This window comes from Nansenia antarctica, assembly GCF_963989245.1.
Source record: "Nansenia antarctica genome assembly, chromosome: 3".
Taxonomy (NCBI): Eukaryota; Metazoa; Chordata; class Actinopteri; order Argentiniformes; family Microstomatidae; genus Nansenia; species Nansenia antarctica.
In genome coordinates this window covers 36,965,508-36,971,507 of record NC_137688.1, presented here as the reverse complement: position 1 = coordinate 36,971,507, position 6,000 = coordinate 36,965,508, and positions in this window count along the sequence as shown.

Here is a 6,000-nt window from a genome sequence, read left to right as displayed (position 1 = left end):
GTGATATATAAATACATTTGCCTTACCTTGCCTTGCCTGGAGAAACGTAGCCTCAGGGTATAAGCTCAGTATTTGGCAAGCGCATCAAGCGGCGATCAAACTATTTAAGTTATAACTGTTTTGTTAGTGGATTTATACATGCTAATCATTTAGAACCCCTTTATAAGGGGCACCTACTGGAAAGTGTAACCACGGAAACTAACTGACGTTGGCCTTGATACTATGTTTGCTGTCGCGTGAGCAGAAGGGGGCTCCTGCTCCAGAAGTAGGCAAGCTGATGGAGCTCATGGACCAGAACGCTGACGGGAGCATGGACTTCATGGAGTACATCACCATGGTCGCAAGCCTCTGTTGCCTAATGCATCACGACTGAACGCAAAAGATAAGCTTCCATCGGCTTTGTGCAGTGTATGATATTCATCCTAATATATCACAATCATAATAAAAGCTTGTTTAATGTTTTCATTCGGTTGTTGTTTGATTGTTTGTTCATTGTCTATCATCTAAATGGCTTCTAGAATAAAGTTAGAAAGTTGTACTATGATATAGCTGACCTTGCGCTTTTGTTTTGACACAAAAGGTGGTAGAACGTTGGTACAATGTTTCTACAGCCCCCAGTTGTAATAATTAAAAGACTATGTCTGAAAAAATGGGGAGTGTATAGGAGTGGTTGCTAGAGTGTGTGTGTTGTTCTGTGAAGCAGGGGTTTGAAAAAAGTACTACTGAAGTGCCCATCCTCGTGTTGGTTTAGCAGCATGCCGGTGAACCAGTTTTCTCTGATAAGAGAGACCGTGTCTCTAGCTACTACCTGGATCTCTATAGCTTCATAGCGGATCGACAACAGGCAACAATTCATAGAGAGAGAATAAATGTAAAATAAAAAAGAGTCAATGTGTCACTTCGTAGGCTATATCATAAAATGCATTGTAGCTACTACATACCGGTAATCCATAACAAGTAATTGAAATACACCTTCAGTGTGCAACTTTCAGCCACTTCAAGGCTTTCAGTCCGTCTTGGCACAGACATAACTCATGGTCAATGCCGTCTGGCCAGTTTTCAGAACCTGCACATATTTGAACATATATGATTCATCCAACATGGGAACAATCAAGTTCCCACACTCACTCTGGCAGATGCAGAAAAGCTCGTCTACGCCTTGTTTCCTCCAGGCTGGACTACTGCAACGCACTCCTCATCGGGATTCCTAGTAACTGCCTCCAGAAACTCCAATACATCCAGAACAGCGCTGCTATCCTGATGAGGGTGCGCAAATATGATCACATCACATCACCCCCATCCTCAAATCACTTCACTGGCTCCCTGTCTGACTCGGGATTGACTTCAAGGTCTCCCTCCTCACCCACCAGTGCATTACGATAGTTATGGAGATTATACTCCAGTTCTATGAGTGGAGCGGAGCCCCATAGGGGAGCTCTGCTCCTATTGGTTTACCCCGCTACCTAAAGTAGCAAATGACTGATATTTTCATATAAAAGGGGCGTCCTCCGTTACCTCATTCTCCCAAACATACAACACAGCCGGGTTTGAACAAGTCGAAGTGGGCCAGCAGCCCTATGGGGCTCCGCTCCACTCATAGAACTGGAGTATATCTCCATAACTATCGTTCTATATCGTGGAGCTCCGCCCCATAGGGGAGCTCTGCTCCTATTGGTTTAGGCGGAGCGAGCGAGGCCAAATGTACCCCCACTGAGACTCTATCAGTCAGAACAAAATCTCAGCGGCACCCGGAGCTGACCACTGATGTTGGTTCAAGACAACCTTAAAAGTTGGCCCAACCCACACCGAGTCTGCTCCACTGATCTAGCCCTTACGTGAGCACGTAGGGTTGTTGATCTAACGGAACATGTCCTGGAGGAGGGTCCCCTCCCCAGGCACATCCGTATTTATTCCTGACAGCACTTGAATAGAATCCCCATGACCAGGGTAATCCAAGTGCCTTCCCCACTACATCAGTCATCAGCAAAACTGAGGACAGAATGAGAAAAGGATGAGGAAGAAATATCTTTCAAGTAATATCGTACAAAAGGTGATGGCGACGACCAAGACGCCGCCTCACATATCTCCTCCACTCCCACTCCCCTGAGAATGGCCACTGATGTGGCCATGCCCCTGGTGGAATGAGCCCGAATGCCAGTCGGCACGGGCTGCCCCTTCGATTCGTTTGTGAGGCTAATCGCCTCGCAAATCCAATGGGACAGCCTCTGCTTCGAGAGTGGTGCCCCGGCCTTCTGTCCGCCGTAGCAGATCAGAAGCTGGGGAGAAGATCTCAGTCCTGCTGTGCGCTTCACATACTGTGCCAACGCGCGCACCGGACATAGACAATGTAAACGCCTCTCCCTCTCTCCGTTGTGAGGAGGAGGAAAAAAGGCGCTCAGTTCACAGCTCTGAACTCTAAACCCACGATTAACCTTAGGGATAAAAGCCGGGTTAGGGCGTAATACAGCTTTTGTTTCGTCACCAGATATGATCAAACAATCTGCCCGTGTCGAGAGAGCGCATAAATCACTCACTCGCTTAGCCGTAGTCAAGGCGAGGAGTAGACTCGTCTTGAGAGACAATAAACGCAACGACACAGTGTCAATGGGTTCGAATGGGGGCACAGAGCCTCTAGCACAATCGACAGGTCCCATTTTGGCATTAGTGTCCTATGAGGGCGTCTAAGCCTACACACTCCAGTCAAAAAACGCTTAACCAGCGAATGACTGAACAGTGTCGTTGTCGCAAAACCCTCATGGCAAGCTGAGATGGCAGCCGCGTAAACTTTAATAGTTCCCGCCGCCAATCCCTTGTCAAACAACGACTGTAAGAAGCACAAGAACGTTTCGACCCGACAGCAGACTGGGTCAACGTCCTGTCCCTCACACCACTGTGTAAACACTCGCCAGCGCGCCGCATATCCCTTTGCAGTGGATTGCTCGCGCGCACTTTGAATGGTCTGAATGACCGCGTCTGTCAGACCCCTGCGTTCTAACAAGTCCCTCTCAGTAACCAGGCCATGAGGGGGCCCCCCATCATAGGTGGCCCCCTCACCAAGCCTCTGGCTTGAGAGAGTGCATCTTGTCGATGAGGTATGGGCCATGGGCCCTCTACCAACATCTCCATCAGTTCCGGAAACCACGGGGCTCCGGGGCGGTCTGGGGCTACAAGAATTAACTCTAGCCTCTCTGATCTCACTCGTGCCAACAGTGGGAGGATAGATATCAGGGGTGGGAACGCGTATAACAGGACCCTCGGCCATGGGTGTTGTGCGAATGCATCGACTCCCAATGGCGGGTTGTCCTGTTCGCGCAGGGAGAACCAAAGGCGACACTGCGCATTCGTCCGTGACGCAAACAGATCCACTTCTGCTTGCCCGAACCGTGCCCAAATCAGAGACACAATGGAGGGTGCTAACCTCCAACCGAGTCGGATAGCATCCCCGAGATAGCGTCCGCCAGGGGAATGCTCTCCTTGAACCAGGCCATCCTCTTCCGCCTTTCCTCGACGGAAAGGAGAGAGCAGGGGAGGCAGCTGGGGGAGGCGACCAACGCCGCCTCGGCATGTTGAGGGCCGAGGCAGACGTGGCAGAAGTCGTGCTTGTCCTCCGCTGCTTGGAAGTCGCAGCGGCAGGCGTCCCGGAGGAACTTCTCCGTGTTAGGTGGCGGACGATCCATCTCTGAAGGGAAGTGTCTGGCGGGTTCTCCAGTCTCTTGTAGACGTCCTTCTTGCAGTCTCAGATGTAAACCCGTGCTGACATTTTTGGGAGGATGAGGTAACGGAGGACGCCCCTTTTATAGCACCCCAGGGCGCGCGCGGACATGGAAAAATTCAGTCATTTGCTACTTTAGGTAGCGGGGTAAACCAATAGGAGCAGAGCTCCCCTATGGGGCGGAGCTCCACGATATAGAACCTTAAGGAACTCCTTACCCCTCAGACCTCCTCCCTGCGCTCTGCTACCACCAACCTCCTCAAGACCCCCAGGACCAAATTGTCTTATAGTCTAGTTGTAGGCTACATATATATTTATTATTATTCTAGCAAATTTGCCCCGGCTACTTGTTCCACAGTTTTGGCACTAGATAGACATGAGAGATGTCAAAACGTGGCTCGTTCCAACTCGTGTTGCTATTACGCAGCGGAAGGTTACGGCATACGGTTTTCCCAAAATGTGACTTTTTGTGGACAAAAATGTCCCATAGCAGGGGTGAATGGTGGCATTTTGCAACTGTCAGAGTAAAGAACACCGTTTTGATTATTATTTTTTTTACACATTGTCATGTCTATGATTGCCACGCCCCTCAGGCCAGTTCATTCTATAATAAAGCATGCCCGAGTTGAGACCACAAGTTCGATGTGTCGTCCCCAGTTATTAATTATTGATTAGATTCTGCAAGGTCTAGTAGAGATTCAACATTGGCGACGAGGAGAAACATGTGTTTGTAATTACAAGAATCAAGTTTAGCTAGTTAGTATGGAGAAAACCGGGATTCAAAATTTCGCATGCTACACAGAGCCAGCCACGCTAGGTTCGAGATGGAAGCGTTGGCTAACGTCGTCCGAGCTATATGCGGACGGAAAAGGGCTCATCTTGGCTGACGATTCACCTAATACTACAAAGCAAAGGAGACGTGCACTATTACTACATCTAGCTGGACCAGACGTTCAGGATGTTTTTTCAACTTTACCGGACAACGGTGATGCAACGGACTACATGAAGGCGGTCGAGGCTTTGAACGCATACTTCGTGCCCCAAGTCAACACAGCGCTAGCAAGGTACGCGTTTCAAAAAATGCACCAGAAACCAGGTGACACAGTGCAGCAATTTGCTACACGCCTGAGACAAGCTGTGAGAGACTGTGGATATGGGGGAGATTCTGATAACCAGATAAGGGATACAATTCTAAGCAAAGGAACATCAGAGTATCTGCGTAGGAAGCTTTTGGAAGAGGGTCGTGGATTGACATTAGCAGTTACAATGGAAATAGCTGCTCGTTGTGAGAGCATCGAGGAGCAAATGGCGGACATGTCATGCACAACGACCAGAGCTACCTCGGAGACTGTTAACCGAGTTGATCACAATGGAAAAAAGGGATGGCAAAACCGGAACGAGAAAGGTAAACCGAACAGAGACAATAGAAATGATAGAAAGTGTTACAGATGTGGAAATTCTGATCACATTGGCCGAGATCCAAAATGCCCCGCACGCGGCGTGACATGCCACAAGTGTCAGGGTAAAGATCATTTTGCAAAGGTGTGCCGACATTGCTGCTGTCACAGAGACAAAGCAAACACTCCAACAACAATACCCTGAAGTGTTCAGTGGAGTCGGGAAACTAAAAACAAGACAAGTTAGTCTACACATTAACCCAGAGGTTAAACCAGTAGCCCAGCCACTCAGGCGAATTCCATTTCACCTCCGGGGGCAGTAGAGTCCAGAATAAAAGAATTGGAGAATTTAGACATTATTGAACCAGTGAATGGGCCCACCCCGTGGGTGAATCCGGTCGTAATTGTCCCAAAACCTGGAAACGATGTCCGACTCTGCCTGGATATGACACGGGCCAACGAAGCCATAGTGAGGGAACGCTTCCCAATCCTCACTGTGGATGAGCTACTCCAAGGGATGAATGGCTCGACCATATTCAGCAAGTTAGACTTGAAGTGGGGCTACCACCAACTCGAACTGACTCCTGAATCGCGTGAGATCACCACGTTCGCTGTGTACAGGTACAAAAGACTGTTGTTCGGTGTATCATCTGCTAGCGAGCAATACCAGCACGAGATAGCCAATACCTTGGCTGGAATTGAAGGGGTTGAAAACATATCCGATGACGTGATCATACATGCACGCGACCAAGCCATGCACGACAAACGACTGCACGCCGTTATGGCGAGACTCAGAGAAGCAGGATTGACACTAAATCCAGAGAAGTGTCAGTTCAACATGGACAGACTAATTTTCATGGGAATTCTGTTGTCAGAGAAGGGCATTGGTCC